Source organism: Tiliqua scincoides, chromosome 7, assembly GCF_035046505.1.
Source record: "Tiliqua scincoides isolate rTilSci1 chromosome 7, rTilSci1.hap2, whole genome shotgun sequence".
Classification (NCBI taxonomy): domain Eukaryota; kingdom Metazoa; phylum Chordata; class Lepidosauria; order Squamata; family Scincidae; genus Tiliqua; species Tiliqua scincoides.
In genome coordinates this window covers 35,969,615-35,986,841 of record NC_089827.1, presented here as the reverse complement: position 1 = coordinate 35,986,841, position 17,227 = coordinate 35,969,615, and the positions used below count along the sequence as shown (strand labels likewise).

Here is a 17,227-nt window from a genome sequence, read left to right as displayed (position 1 = left end):
TGTCCCATAATGCATGTCCAAGTACAGAACAGTGGTCCCTTGCGATCTGCGGTCTTGGTCTCTGCTGACCGTGTTCCTCTTCCTCATACTTGCAGAAAGCCCTATATCAGGAGTATCTCCATCTCTTACACACACACACACACACACACACACACACCCTAATTATGATGGGTGAAAGAAGGTCCTGTGCATTGCAGGGACTCCTGGGGGCAGGCTCCATGCTTAGTCAAGCAAGCCATTTGCACTTGAGTGTTGGGCTTTTGTTGGGGAACATCAAGATGGACATCAGAGAACAGAGAGAGAAATTTTTACCCCTGCCAAAGTGGGGCAAAATTTCTTGCAAAATTTCTCTGGGGATCCTTGCATGTTCCTAACTCCCAGCTTAGGCTGTTCTTGAGAGGAAGAGGGGTATCCTTTCCCACCATCTCCGTTCTTTTCCCTTTTTCTCTTTTTGCAGCCTGATCCTGACTTCTCTGTGCAGCGATATAGCAGTGCCGCTGCATTCCATGGGGAAGTTTTGGCTTCCAGAGGCCTCCTTAGGGTAAAGGTGCATTTCTTTCCTTGCCCCACAGTAAGCCCCTGCTGGCCCAGTCAGTCTACCTGAACCTGCACCAGCAATATCTCTGGTGCAAGATATTCATGAAGGCAGATCAGGTCCAAGAAGGGGGTTAGGATTTGTCAGGCACCACTGCTACCAAACCCACCACCTTCCCAGGCCTGGTCCACCCTCCTTTCCATCCCTGTTGCCACCTGGTTCTGCCCATCCCTCCTCCCTTCCACCCCTCTGCATTCTTACCTGTGGTGGTTGGCAATAGGTGGTGCCGCCATCTTTTCACTGCTGAACTACACGTGAACGTCACTTACAGTGCAATTCTATTGTGCGCTGGAACAGGCAAACCAGGAGGCTTGCACTGTATCCAGCACGAGATAGGGTGCCAAAGTGTCTTAGCCAGAGGTAAGGGGAAACTCTTCCCCCTACCCCTGGGTAAACCACTGCAGCCTCTATTGGTCTCCTCGGACATGCGTCACCTCCTAAGGTGGCATAAGTCTGAGGAGAGCGGAGCAGCTTGCAGCCACTCTGCTGCTCAGGAACGGGGGTTGGGATGCGGCATAACAGCTGGATCCCAGCCCCGCTCCCCGCTGCCAGCCCCCGGGACCACCCTCTGCTCACCCTCCCCCACCCCAGTACGCCTCCCTCCTGCCTCCTCCCTGCCTCTTCCCCATCCACCCCAGAGCCTTGTGTTGGCTGAACTCGGCTGACGCGAGGCTTGCTCCACAGGCTGCCACAGAAGCTAGATGCAGCCTCCGTGCTTCAGCACACCACTGTGCGCTGGCACGGCTTGCTCCCAAGGAGGAACAAACATGCTTTAACGCAAGGTTAGGATTGTGCCCTTAGTGATGTTCCAACCAGTGACAGGCCGCATATGCGACAGCCGCTGCTGGTCCCTGTCTCTCTCCCCCCAAGCCTCTGAAGCTGAGGGGAGCTGTGCTCCCCTCGCCTCCGTGAACTTTTCTGAGTCCTGCAGAAATGCTTGTTTCAGCCATTCTGAACCTCACGGAGGCAGTGCGCAGACGTGCACTGCCTCTACAGGGCTCAGAACAGTCCCCGGGGGTAAGGGGAGTGCATCTCCCCTCAGCTTTGGAGGCTTTGCTAAACATCAAGCATCACTTGACAATGGGGGTGCAGGAATGTATCCCTGTCATTAAGCGACACATGACTGTACCTAATGTTCCATTTGCTTCCACACATGTTCCACATGATTGTGCCCCCGCCTTGTGTGCACATGTTACATGTTTTAAAAAAGCACTGCTTGTAACAGCTCAGACCCCATCACTGTATATATGGAGATGGAATTTTGTGTTCCAACGTGCATTACTTTACACTTGTTTACATTCAACTGTATTTGCCATTTGGTTGCCTACTCACCCAGTCTGGAGAGGTCATTTTTGAGCACTTCACAATCTGCTTTTGTTTTTAAGCACCCTGAATAGTTTGGTGTTATGGGTAAACATGGCCAACTTGCAGTTTACCCTAACTCCAGATCATTTAAGGACAAGTTAAAAATCACTGGTCCCAAGACAGAACCGGGGGACGGGGGGACGGGGACGGACCCACTTCTTATTATTGCCCTTTAATTCCTACTCTGCTTCCTGTTTTCTAATCAGTTGCGAGGCAGTAAAAGGACCTGTCCTCTTACTCCATGTCAGCAAAGTTCACGTAGGACTTTGTCAAAAGCTTTTTGAAAGTCCAAGTATCCAATATCAGCTGGATCACTTCTATCCACATGGATGTTGACACTAAGTGAGGCAGAAGGCAAAACATACCTTTGCAGAAACCATGCTGATTCTCTTCAACAAGGATCGTTCTGCTAAATGCTCAATTATTTTATCTTTAATTGTGCTTACAGCCCGTTTACTCAGAACAGACATTAAGCTGAGTGGCCTGTAATTTCCTGGATCCCCCTGGATCTGGGATCATTAACTACAAGCAGTAGCATTGGTTACGTAGGCTATCTTGCAGTTTTCTTGCACAGAGACTGATTTAGATGACAGGTTACCTATTTTTATTAGATCAGCAATTTCTAATTTGAGTTCTTTAAAACACGTGCATGTCATTGGGACTCAGTGATTTGTTAATTTTTAATTCAATACCCTCTAAAACCTTAACCCTTTTCACTCACTTACAGTCCATTCCTGAGCTGCCCAGTGCGCAGGGCTCCCACAGTGCCAAAATGGCTATGGGTGAGGGAAGTAGCCCCAGAATTAGTCTACTTGATTCTGTGGCAGCTCTTTAGCCACCCCAGAATCAAGGAGTCCCAGGCTGCACAGCCCGACATGGGGCTCCAGATCTGGCAGAGCTGTGCTCTGCCGGTCCCACCCACCTCGCTCCCTCCCTCCCTCCGTCACGCATTCCCCCTCTGCCCGACCCAGAACACCTCCCCCATGACCCCACTCACCTCTCAGCCACCCAGCAGTCTGGGCATGTGCCGGGCAGTGAAATGCAGGTCCAGTGCTGGAGCTCACTGTTGACTAGCTCCAGCACTGGGCCGCAGTACTACTCACAAACATGCCTTATGGCATGTTTGCAACAGGGTGCTCCGGTGGCAAGTCAGCATGCAAGGCACAGGATTGGGCCCTTAGTTCTTCAAATTCAGTCCTTGAGAAGATCAGTTCAGACATGGGTATCTATCCCATGCCCTTTGTAGTGCAGACAGTTCCAAATAATTCATTCAGCTTCTCTGAAAACTCCATATCCTCTTTAACTTTCCCTTTTGTTCACTTGTTATCCAACGGCCCCATCGCTGCCCTGGCATTTTCTCTGCTTGGGATGTATTTAAAGAAGTTTGTAGTGTTTGCCTGGATGTTTTTAGGTATGTGTTCATTATACCCTTTTATTCCTATACCTTATTTTTGCCTTACATTTATTTTGCTCGAGTTTGTGCTTCATTTTGTTCTCTGCCCAGAAGGTTCCTGGTGCAAGCCCTAGTGAAATATATGTGCACAGGGTAACACTGGAATGCACCAATGGGCCCCAATTGTATCATTCTTATACCTAATAGCCTTGCCTGCAACCTTAGGTTTTCAGTGGAATGCCAGAAAGAGAGACTATGGATATACTGTTGTACGTGTTCAGACATTCCTTCCAACAGTCCACTTAATGGTCAGATATTGGGCTTGTGGGCTGTGTCTCGCTCATCATCCCGCCAAAAGGGTGAACAGCCTTATTGTGTATATGCATGGGAATTGAATTGTTTGCATTTTGATGCTGTAGAGAAGTTGAGTGTGTTTTCTTGTTTCTATGATGATTCCTGTGACAGGATTCCTGTGAAAATATGTTGTGTGGATGCTGCCAAGAATTTCTGGAAGAGAAATTCTGAATTTGTTTCAGTTCCCAAGGTTATTGGCATATAATACACTGTTTGGCAGCAATACATCTGTAAGGAAATAATAACATGGCAAGAATGGGGAAAGTCCATTGTGTGAATGAACTCTTACCTGTGCAGAGTTATATGAGAACATGTTTGCATATTACTGCCTATGTTTGATCTTTACTGCTGAATTTTGTTGGTGGCAAGTTAAAAAGCACACATACCATCAATTGAAATGTATGACAATACTTTCATGCTATTCACTGCTACGATCAGTGTTATGCAGCCCAATCTTCTGCCTGTTTACTCAAAAGTAAATCTTGCTGTGTTGATTTAGGCTTACACCTAGGAAAGTATGCAGCATCAATCATTTACAGCAGCAGGAAAATGCTCTAACTATGGTTAGAGCAAGCAAAATATCTATTGGCAATTGTTTGTTCCAACCCCACCTCTAAACTTCTATGTAAAAAATAATGAAAAGGAAAAAAAAAAATCACTGTAAACCCTGAATGTGATTTCACAATTTGTAAACAGAGAATTTGTATTTAAGAATGTTTTCCAAATTTATTGATGAAACTTTAGTATTTCAGATCAAGTAGGCATCAGAACCTACTTAGCTTGTTCTGTGGAATTCTCTGTGGCTGTATTTGCTTATCTGCTGCCCATCCAGAGTTCATCTCACTTTTTCCTTCCCATCACTGGAAAATTCATGAAGCTGATTCTAGTTTGGACACTGCCAGCGATAGTAGATATATGCCTATCATGTTGCTGCATTGTGCCCCTTGCTTGATAGAAAACTGCCAGTATTATCACCCGGGGTAAAGTTCATTGGGAGGGTGGCACTGCAGAACTTTACCCCGGAAGCGGGGAGGGGTACGTCCGCCACTGTCTTTATCTCCTCTTTTGAAAGGACCCAAGAGCTACCTAAGATTGACCTAAATCAGTTACTGTTCCTGCTTTAATTTTCGTGTTTTATCATCTTTAGGGTTAAGGGGAAATAAGACGTGTGAGTTTTCTGTGAATATTTTTGACCCCAGTGGAAACTGCCCCAAATTTTGATGATGGGGCTTGGAAAGGAGCAAAAGTGCTTGCAGTGTGGCTAAGCTGGTGCCAGGCAGCAGTGTTCCAATGTGAACTGCTTCACATTGGATCAGTGGTTGCTTCAGCATCATTTCTTTTTTCGAATTGGTCTTCTTCCGTCTCACACAGTTAGTTGTCCATCTGTGTTCATAGGAAAAAGAAAACAAAGTCAATAAAAAAGGCACTCCTACCACCCCACGATGAGGCTGCAAATAGGGCCAAAGAATGTGAGTCGGGGAGGAGTCATTTTTCCAGCCAAGCTCACCTTGTCATGTGAAAAAATCTCCACTTGTGAACATTCAGTGCAACTTCTGCTTGTATTATGTTGATATGGTTTTTACTGATGTTACCAAAAGTGGATTCTCACTGGAGAAAGCAGACCAAACAGAGAGGCTTCAATCTACCTGTGTACAACTGACTCCTTCCCAGTGAGACACCTTCTTATTGTGACTCTTTTAGACAACTGTGGACCAGGTAGATCTAGCAAGACACTTCATAATCAAAGGAGTAAACTCAGAGTCACTTAGGTAATTTACCCTGTAAACAGTTCAGTCCTCTTGGGTGGAGTACAACTCTAGTGTTGTTACTGGAACACAATGATTTTACGTTCTCATATAAAAAGGGGGCATATACTACACAAGATTACAGTCGGCCCACTCCTGGGTTAGACACAGACTGCATAAATGATCTAGATTTATGTAACAGCTTCTTTGCAGCTTTCTATCCCGCTCAAGAAACAAGATTTACGGGAAGGTTATGCAGTTAAAGTTTGGCTTGGTGATCCCTGCTTAGTTCTATGAGACAAGCTAAATGAGCTGTGCAGTCCAGGACACAGCTGAGAGGGGCTCGAGATTTTAATACTTCCCACATTTGTCAAACTTGATGAAATTTTAACAAGTAATATTTTTGTTTAAGTTGTGATTCAAATTTCGCGCTGTTTGGATTAAGCACACCCATTACTCTTTTTCAAGGGACAAATAGCACTTTACACAGGAGGTCTGTGATTGCCTCTCCCAATTTAATTTAAAAAACAAAAACAAACTAGAAACTTCAAAGCAACCACAGACTACTCAAATTGAATTGGGGGAATGTCACTTGAGGAGAAGGGGTGCTCAGCCATTTTCTCAGTTGGTCCATTTTCTCAATCAAAATTTCACCTCCAAACTTATATTTGCCCTTCAGGCACAGATAAGGTATCTGTCTTTTTCCATATTAGTAGCTGGTGATTTCGATCAGGGAATCAGTGCAGGTGAAAGAGTCGTCCCCCCCCCCTTCCCAGTGTAGTTCAACATGGACTCACCATGTCTGCTTTTAAGGGTTGTTTTGCATTAAGTCAGGATATCCGATCATAGATATCCTGTGTAACATCTAGTTTGGTCTTCTGTGTTCTTCTGCTTCTACATCCCAGGAAGCCACAAGCTGGCAGCCTACACATCAGTCGGGCAAAATGTGCTATCAGACTCACCCACTTCTAATCATGTTTCACTTGATAATGGCATTGTAGTAACTCTGGATTTAAAGAAACATTACCGAAAGCAGAACTAGTGGCACCCAAATGCCTAATCTTAGTTTATTAAATCCCTGTCAGCTTGAAATAGACATTTATTTGAAAGATGTTGCTCAGTATCTTGGAGCACAGAGGACATCAGTAACAGGTACTTATGTCAAACTGTGTCTGACATATGACAGGACTTTATTTGCCGAAAACCAAAGCCCTGCACGCACATGTCACCAAGATGGGGCAGGGGGCTTCGTTCCAAGCACACTCTTACAACTGTCAATAATGGATTAAGAAAAATAATCCATTCAGCGATACTGTAGCTCATCAGAGCCCATGAATTAAAGACATATGTTATGTAGATTCAATGTATGGATTAAAAAGGATAATCTGTTAGGTGACATACAGAATCTTGAGATAAGTGGGCTAGGCAGATTCGGTGTATGGATTGTGGTGGATAATTCCATTTAAGTAACACTGGACAAGTTGGAAGACAAGGAAGGTGGGAGGGGGGAAGCACTCCTCTTATGAACAGTAATCCACTGTGTGACATTTTGGATCTTGTAATCAGGAAACTAGAGTCAAGAAAGCTAAAGGACTCAGTACATTTTTCCTTTGGAAGAGGAAGAGGCCATAGTAAGGAGATTGCTCAATAGGATGAATGCTGATTTTAAAGCTTGAGTGAATAACGCACAGATTTCCCAGGAAATGTTTGAAACCAAGATACCCTCTTAGCGGCTAATTTTATTTTATTTTTTTGTTTGGTTTTTAAAAATTGCACAAATGTGCCAGAACAACTGGGTTCTCTCTTAATGATAGCTTTGTTTTTGGAACGGGGGAGAGGAGGAGAGGCAGAAAAAGAAACAAGGGAGGTAAGATACATATGATTATTTGTCACACTTCATGATACATTCAGTGTTTATTACAACCCATGATGGTTCATTCTCCCCTCCCCCCATTGGCTTCTTCTTAGTGTGTTTAGAGATGTAAGAACTGACATCTGCTAACAGTGAACGAAGGCCTTTGAATAATATTGCCACGGTGTCAGGAGGCTGAGGGCGTGTGGGGGAATTTACCAAACTGTACGTAAGCAACCTGTGCATTAAGAAAACTTGGCAGATACTGGAGAAGTGGACAAAGCATCATCTGTTATTCTCTGGTGCCATATAGATGGGCCAGTCGAGAACTATAAGCAGCCAATTTGAACCACAGGGAGTGAAGTGTAAGTACCAGCAGGCTCTGGGTCAGAACTGGATGGAACTGTGGCGCTTGGGGTGGAGGGGGAAACTCTGGTGCCAGTTCCTCGCTCCTTTCCCCTGCTTTGCCCTCAGGTGAGCTCTGGTAACTCGTAAGCTCTGCTGTCACTGTGAGGACAAAGCCAGGCAGAGAGAGACCTTTCTTGGAAGGTCTCCACCCAATTAAGTGGAGAGTTGCCCCCAAACCTAAAGTATAGCAGAGCAATAAAGAGTTGAGAATGATGGGGGTAAGGCTCTGGTCAGTTTCAAACAACAGCAGACAGGTGAAGAGCTAATCTAAAAATAAGTTAGTAAACACAAAAAGGGGGTGGTTGAGAGAGTGAGATCACACAAAGGAAAAATACTAAAACGAGCAGGCTTGGGAAGTGACAGGGATGATGGAAATGTCCAGGTGCAGATCTTAGCAAAAATATAAGCAGGTAAGTTTAAAAGCACAGAATTCCCTAACATAACTCATCAGAATGATGAGTTATAATTATAACAGAATCAACATAACACATGTCCCTATCTGTACATACTTGGGTGTTGAATTTACGAACACTGTTACACCTCTTTGATTCCCAGTGTGGTGGGTGGAACTGACCATGCACAGATTTGCTCTGAGAGAGTCTAATGAAAGCCGACATGAGATCCTTGAATACTTTAAGTAACCCAGGTTCAATGAGGTCACCTGATTGGATGGTTTACAACTATGTAGTAATCCCTAACTTTCCTGATCAGGTGGACTTGGATGCGTAAACAGCTGGCATATTGGCTGCCTAGGGTCCACTGTTCTTGGTAGACTTGGATGATGAAGACAGGCAGTCCACAACCTACCTGTCTACTTCGCCATGCAGTCTTTCTGTAATGTTGTTAGTTTCAAAGGGTCTCAGGGAAACCCCCCTTCTTGTTAAACCTTTCACTAATGACAAAGCCAGGAAACACATATAATAAGAAGGGAACTCAGTCATCAGAGAACACTGGGAAAGTCCTCAGCAGGGTCAATGTACAGCAGAGATTTTCACCCTTTTTCATCTCATGGCACACTGAGACGGCCCTAGAATTGTCAAGGCCCATCATCGGTTTTTTTGACAACGGACAAGGCTGAACATTGGATGATGCTGGTGGGGGGCTCACATTCCCTAATGGCCCTACTAATAAATGACTGTCCCCAAACTCCTGAGGCACACCTGCAGACCATTCACGGCACACCAATGTGCTGTGGCACACTGGTTGAAAATTACTGATCTCTAGAGAATGGCAAACTGGGGTGTGAGCTGAGAAGTCTGTCTCAAGAGAGTGGAATCAGAGTAAGTAGTAGGTGAAAACGCAGCTTGGGAGACAGAAGTATGCTGACAGACAGGGAAACTGAACTAGGGAAGACTAGGAAGCAACCTCCCAGCCAGAGTGTCACCAGGCACACACCTACTCCACCACCCATAAATCCCTCCTGATGCTTTACTTTCTTCACAGGAGACTCTGCTTTCTGTACCCTGCTGCTGTATCTGTACTTACAAGCATAAACAAGGGCTATTAGCGCTAAGGTGCCTGTACAAAAAAAGGCCCCCCACAATCAAAGGAGGCCCAGCTAGGAGGGCACTCAGGAGGTTGGCCACATCACTCTAAATTTGATTGCTCTGGTGACTTGTGATTTGTTTTTTTAGAACTGTTGCAGTATTGCTTCCTTTCGGAAGACTTTTCACACCTTCGACCTTTAGATTAAACTTAAGGTGCTCAGGAAAGCCTAAGTAGTTGAATCAAACCCATTTTCTTCCTCAGTATTCATTGGTCTGTTCAGATGTGGACACTGACCCCTGCAATGGAGAGGGGGGACCAACAGCACACTCGTAAGCACCATCTCCAAACCAATGTGCTCCCAAAGCCCTGCTCTCCATGTCTCGAGAGTGTGTGGTGCAAAAGCACTCTGCAGGGGAACAGCCTCCAAAGCCATGACTCAGAAAGTGTGGGTTCCGGAGTTCATAATCACAGGGAGAGTGGAGGGCAGCACTTTGGGACAGAGTGGAGGGCAGGACTTTGCGACCACCCCACTGCATCACAATGCCTTTGTTTCCCTGGAATCTGGAATGTTGTTTCTTTGGTGCTCTGTTTTTACTTTTCTTCTTTGGCCTCTAAGTCCTCAGTTGTTTTCACCATCATTGAATTGCATTAGATGTGGAGACCTGTGAATATCCGAATGTTTGGCACAGCTGTGAACAGAGCGCTACTTCGGGACCAGAATGAAATGAATCACAAAATGCTTTTTTTATAAATACTTCTCACTTAAGTTTTACAGAGTATTTTAGTAATTATATCTTGGGAAAGTTATTTACATTTACAGCAAACAAACTGAACCTGCTGCTCTTAAAAAAGTACTATTTTTTATGTCACTAGTGTAATGCAATGTTATTGAGCCTGTCTGGGTTTATAATAGCACATTGTATTTATCTGATCCTTCTTTGAAAGAGAGACAATAACAATTCAAAAGCCATTTAGTTCATTATGTCAGCTGTGAAGTGGCTCAGAGACAGGTTTAACTAGGTTTCTTTCCTCTATATTTTCCAAGTCGTGAATTGATATTGTGCCTATGAAGGGACACAATCCAGCCCAAGTTAACAGCACTTTTTAAGTCTCAGTGAGCTGAGGAATGAATGGCTGAGAGACACTGCTGCTGGTGAGACACTTGGCTATGCTGCAAAACAGGCTGCCCTGTACTTCCCCAGTGACTATCTGACACCTTGTTCCTCTGTAGGCCCCCCTTACAACTCTGTTCCAGTCCAGATCAATGTGATGGCAGCTGCAACAGTGGCAGTTCACTAAATTGTCCACTAGGCTGTCCCTGTCAGTGGTAGCAGTGAGAGGAATGGCAGCATCATGTGCAAATGCCCATTTATGTACTTATCCCCCCCCCCGCCACATTGGACCTAGCAACACCCAGGAACTTGCCAGCCCTTGGGTGGTGTAGTGGTGGCAGCAGTTGCCTGGCTAGCTGTTTAGTATCAATGTGGCCAGGCAGGTGGTATCACAATTTTTTTTTTTTCACTACAAAAAAATTAGGAAAATGATCCTTCAACACATTCAGGGAAAAAAATCTGATCCCCTCCCAGGTTTTCACATTGCAGGCTCCACCTCCTTACCACCAGTCTCTGCTCCATTATCATAATTTTTAAGGGTTGGCAGATTTGTGGCATCACCAGGTCCCACCTCACAGATGCCAGGGATTTGGATGCACCTGACCTTACAACTCTCCATCTAGCTTAGTACTGTCTACATTCTTCAGGGTTTTAGGCTGAGGCTTTTCCCAGCACTGTTCTGGAGGTACTTAGATTGACAGCCCAACCTTAACTGACTTTCCAGCATCCGTTCAGTGGTGCCAACGGGACACATGCTGCATCCTGTGGAGGGGGGCAGACACAGAGGCCTCCTCAAGGTAAGAGAATGTCTGTTCTCTTATCTCAGGGCTGCATCACGGATGTATTGTTGCTGGAAAGTTGGTTAGGCTTGGGCTGTGATTCTGGGACCTCTTGCATTCATTGAGCCACAGCCCTGTCCCCAATGGGAAAGCAGACTCTGTGGATGATTTTATGGGAGGCACAGGATGGCCTTTCGGCTCACTTTGAATGATGGAGGAGGAGGAGGAGTTGGAGAAAAGAGTTTTGTGTGATGTGGAATGTTTCCACAGTGGGCTTCCCATGAGCACAGGGTAGGGAAAAACAAGGTTGCTGTCTAGATATTGTCTTGCTGAAAATGTGAATATTACTGTGTATACAAACTGGTAACACAATTTGATTTTCAGTTGAAGCTGCAGTTCCTGACTCATTTTACTTGGAAGCAAATTCTGTTGAAATAAGCCTTCTTTCAATTAAATATGCTTAAGATTGGGGTGTCAGGCATTTGTGATTCAGCACGGTGGGAAGAAAAAGTGCATTCTTCCTTTCTAGGTTTGTAAATCAAGCCACTGTTTCTCTTGCAAAGCTGTTTTTTTATCCAAAAATAAAATGTCTAAATGCAAAATAACATTGTTGAAATCTAGCAATAGGGGGTTGAATGAGCAGTGAATATATAAATATAGATGCATTTTGTAGTTTTACCTTGTTTTATTCTTAGCTTCACGTTGTCCCCCACCCACCAAGATTTTACCATCAGACAGTATCTCTATAATGCACATCTTAATCAGAGAGATGTGGAGGCCTCTTGGTTAAGACTGAACCTGTATTAGTGCTTTTAGCTTTTTCATAAGCAGGTAATAAATCAACCCTGTACATCTTGGAACTTAGGAAAACCATGCAGGGCAGTTCTCCATGCTCTCAATAAATCTCCTGGTTTTGCTGCTTGTCTGAGCTCAGAAAACTCTCTCTCTCTCTCTCTCTCTCTCTCTCTCTCTCTCTCTCTCTGATCAATGGTTGGTGGACAGTTTAGTGTCGTGGATCACAAGCTTATATATCGCTTTTTAACAAAAAAAAAAAAAAGTTTGCAAAGTGATTTACATCACAAATGGAAAGAGAAGTTTATTCTCTGACCCAAAGCAGCTCACAATCTATTGGTGGCTTCCTGTTTTATGTTTTATGTATTCTTCAGAGTTCATTGCTGGTGGTTTTAAATGATGCATACATTGATAATAGGCCCAAGATGATCTGACACCCAGTCTGAAGCCCCTGGCATGCATAACCCCCCAAATCTGTGTAGAAGGCAGCAATCCAGTCCCTTCCTTTCTCACATTGCTCGTTCCTTGCACGGTCCCTTTAAACACATCAGGAAGTTTGGAATGCGCTGCTTGCAAAAAGCAGATTGGAGAGGCTCCACCTACAGCAGTCCACCTGCAGAGGTGGTAGCCAACTCATGGGTGAGCTGGCTGTGCTCAGTAATGAACAAACAGACAAGTTCTAAAAGGGTGCCTATTTCCTGAGACCTTTGGCTGGAACAGGATATCTTGTGTTGTGTGAATGAGTTTGGTGGGCTCTGCTGTGGTCTCTTTCTTAATGATAATACATTTATATAGCAAGGTGATTTTTATTATTAGCCCAATGCAGCAGGTGGGAGGGGATGAGATCAGTGCTGAGAGAACACTGTAGTCATCTAACGCAGAGGCCTGATCTGTAATGAGGGCTTCCAAATGTCTCGGGTCTGTAAGAGCTGTTGCCAACACATGCAGAAAAAAAGGAAACACATGGTGAAAAATCAAGGGGTATTGCAAGGGTAATAAGGGACAGAGGGACAGTTTAAAAGCATAGGTTCAAACCAGGGATGTCCCTGTCAATTAGAGTAACTTGAGGGGTCTGTTCAGAGGTATTAAATTTGAGCTCATCAGGGCTGTCTCCATCTCATCCATCAGCCCTGAGACAAGAGAAAAAGAAAAGCAGGAAACCCCGGTTTTCTTCTGCTGGCAACACGATCAGACAGAGGCATTTCATACTGTGACAACCTGCCAATCATAAGGTTGGCTGCAAATACATTAAGCCCTCATGTTTCTTCCCTGTTTGTTAAAATTACAGTCTAATTTTGGTAGTTATTCATACTGGAGGGTATTTTTCCCCTCTGTAATGTGGTGTTTTACCAGCTAGCTTGGATAACTAAAGAGCATCTTCCAATTTCAACTTGATGTTTGTTAAAAGACATTTGATGCCTTTTTTCATTCAGATTTGATACACGTCTTCACTTTGCTGATTTCTTTTTATTTTAAGAAAAATATATAAGAAGACGAAAAAAATGTTATTGATGTTCCTGGAACATCTCAAAGCTTTACGGAAACTATGTGTTCTTTTTCACCCAACTTTTTTTCTTTTTGTGTATAGTATAGTCCGTAGATTTATAAGCAGAGTGGTGTGGTGTCAAGGTGAGAGTGTCAGGCACAAATTCAGGAGATCATGAAGCACACTAGGCTTAGGCCAGTTGAAATCTTTTTTAGCCTAGTCTACCTCACAGGGATGTTGTGTGTGAAGCCATGTCTTTCACTCTGCACTACTTGGAGGAAGGCCAGCATTGATTAAAAAATACTTATTTGGTGCATGTTCAGTGCACAGCTGCTATACGTTCTTTATTGTGGCAATTGTCGTTTGTAGCAAAACTCCAAAACCATTTTATAAATTCCCCAGAATTTGTTTGAAGTAAATTTTACTTTGTACAAATTGAGATTGTGTGTGTGTGCATATGTGCCTGCCTGATGGTCAATCATCTTTTTATATGTAGGAGTGTCATTATTTACATGTTCAAATCTAGGTGTGCATGCCTAAAGCGTGGATAAGAGCAGAATTTAGATTTGGATATTCTACCCAGAATGGAATATTCCGTATTATCCCCATCTCTGTGGAAAGTCAGTTGAGAAGCTATAAAGCAAACAAATAAGTCAACATTGAAGCAATCCAGCAAATTTAAATTAAGTCAAAATTAAAGTCCTACAGAAATCTATGAGACTACTTCAGTTAGTCAAAACATTTGCATTGGGATCAGTGGGACTAACTGATCATTGGGATCATGGTTAACTTTAGTTGGATCATGGGAGACCCCCCTCAGCCACAAAGCTTTTTGGGTGCCCAATGGCCCCCCCCCCATCTAATGTCATTAGGTTATTACTGAAGAGAAAGGAACAGAGTGCTACATGCACCACCTTCAGCTCTTTGGAAGAAGGTGGGATAAAAATACAATAAATAAAATACTTATAGAATAGCACTGCAGCCAGAAGGACTAAGATTGCAACCCTGCGCTTGGCATATTCGGGAGCCTGTTTCACGGAACTCAGTAGGACTTCCTTCTACGTAAAACTATATAGGATTGAGCTGAAAAGCATGTTTACAAGCATGTTTTTTAGATTGTGAGCCCTTTTGGGACAGGGAGCCATTTAGTTATTTGATTTTTCTCTGTAAACCGCTTTGTGAACTTTTAGTTGAAAAGCGGTATATAAATACTGTTAATAATAATAATAATACAAGGCCAAAATGGAACACAGAACGCTGCCTTTGACTGAATCAGGGTCAAAGTAGACATGACATTGGAGTTCCATGGTAGCATCTCTCCAGGGCCTCAGGCAGAGGTACGTTTCTCAGCAGGAGACCCTTTATGACAGGAGATTGAATGTCAGACCTCCTGTATGGAAAGCATGTGTTCTGTCTCTGAAGTGTGGGCCCTTCTAGGGCTTCACACAGTTTGCAATGTGACATCTGGGAAGATGCTGTGATGTATACATATTATCCAAGAGTGCAGCAATCACACCTAAGAAAGTAATGAAAGTGAACTGTTTGGATTCCAAACTGCAGAGTAAATTTTCCTCCTGTTTACCAGCAATTGCTATCTTGTCATGTAGCCGAAATCCCATGTGTTCGTGCTTTGCATATGTCTGCACTATTTTACTTAGGGTTACTAATCTAACTGTCCAAATTCTTATATGAAGTCATATTGTATTATTACATGGTAACCATTGATATAAAATGGTTCTTACACAGCTGATCTTGCATGTACTTGCTCTTTAATAGAATTCCAGCTAATTTTTTTTTGTGGTGGGAGCTGCTGATTCCTTTGCAAAACATCTCTTTGGATACACATACTTGTAACAGACATTTCTGCTTAACAGCATGTCCAGGAGGCGAACACATTACTTCAATACTGCCTTGGTCTTGATGGGGTTTGATGTGAAAACTGTAAAATATACAGGTTTCTTCCCTAACTCTTAATATTTTAATATAAGCCATTTTAGCATAAGCTGCCATTCTCTCACACACAAGGCTTGGCAGAACCATAAAAAGTGATATAGTTTCATTGCGTCGACCACATTTCTAGCAGCCTTCACAGCACAGAATGCTTGTACTGAAGTGAGACGTCATGAAGGCCACTTTTCACAAGCCTAGAAGAATTTCCCACACAGCAGTGACCCCTGTGTAGGAAATTGCCTGACTTCTGCATGTTGTTGTTGGTCATGTGTAACAGCTGCTGTGGAAATCCTCAATTGGTGGTGGCTCACCAACGCTATTCCATGAAGTGAAATAGATGTGTGTAAGTTATGTGGCATTTATTCATTTATAGTACTGGGCTGAAAGTTCTCCTAGGAGAACTTTTCTCCTAGGAGAACTTTTAGCTGACTTTGGGGAGTGTGGAGGTCAGCTGTGAAAGCAGGTGAAATCAAAGCCTTAACTAGGGCTGAGTCCAGGGCCTCTGAGGGGAATTTTATCAGGGGGTACATAGTTTCTTTTGGGCCCCTTTGCAAAATGGGAGGGGTGAAACAGCGGGTGATGGGGGAGCAGAATAGGGGCAGGGAGGGGTAAGGGTAGAGACAGCTGGAAAAGTCCTTGGAACCCAGGTCTACCCACCCATGTGGCATCATTAGTGTCCCCAGCATCCTGTATGGGCAACAAGTCTGAGTAGATAGGAAAATGTCAGATCCCAGGAAATTTATGGGCCTCCTCCTGGGCCTCCCTTTTGACCCTGGACCTGGGTACAAATTACCCCCTTTACCCCCCTCTCCTAGGCCCTGGCTGAGTCTGAGGAGCACCAGCCCCATTTTATATAATGATGCTGCATTTTGGCATGCAATTAAATAAAATAAACAAGCCCCAGGCACTATGTCCGTCAGGCGTGCATGACAGCTCCAGGCTCTGCCCTAATTACAGATATTGGAGGATTCACATTCCTCATTCCATCTCCTGAAGGGGAACCTTCACAGGAGAAGGAATGGGGAGCGTGAAGCCCCTGCAGCAAGCACCCCTTCCTCCGGGGAGAACCCACATGTGTCATGTGATGTTGTAACATCACTGCCCTGGATGCTGGGAGTGCATTATGCCTCTGGGTGAAACTACTCATCCCTTCTTGCTTTTGTTGCTCCAACTGTGTTTTGCAGAGTGGCAACACGAGCAGAAAGTTCTCCTACAATTGTTTCAAATCAACCACAGTTCCAGCCATAGGAATCTGCCTAGTCCTTGAGATAGTCTGTGAAAGTTCTACTCTGTGTTCTCACCCCATGAAATATAGTGTCAGCATGGAGGCCAGGGCCTTTTTTCTGTGGTGATGATGAGACAGTGGATCATCTTGCTGGAAGTGGTCTGGCCTGGTCTGGCCCCATCACTACTTGCCTTTCAACAAGCAGAGAAGGCATGCCTATTTCTACATCCTGTGGCTGCTACTGTCTTGATTCTGAACCTGACCTGCACTACTATCCTAGTCTGACATTATGGAGTCTGTAAAATGGTCATTTTTTAATCTTGTTTTTATTCTCCATCATATTGTTAGCTAACTTGAGTATTTAATGAAATAAAACGGTAATAAAAATATCAAAAATGAAATAAAGCAATATATTGCAGCAGGCACAACTTAAACCAAGAGCAAATGAAAAACTAAGAACACAGATCTTTGAAGCAACTAATTTAACGTGACCAAAACCAGCAATAAAGATTATTTGCCATGATCACCATCATTCTGTACCACCACCAAAACACAACCACTGTCCACCAAAACTTCAAGGAGAGACTTTCTTGGCTCCTGAAAGGTGCCAAAGGTGAGACCAAGATGTCATTTCATAATTGGAACACAGCTGCAAAATACCCCAACCTGAGCACTTGGTTGCC

General features: G+C 44.0%; 1 protein-coding gene across 2 annotated transcripts in view; it reads left to right on the top strand.

The window, feature by feature from the left end:
• Window positions 1-17,227, top strand: part of SOX5 (SRY-box transcription factor 5) — a 445,318-nt gene that overhangs the window by 208,987 nt on the left and 219,104 nt on the right. The window lies entirely within an intron of this gene.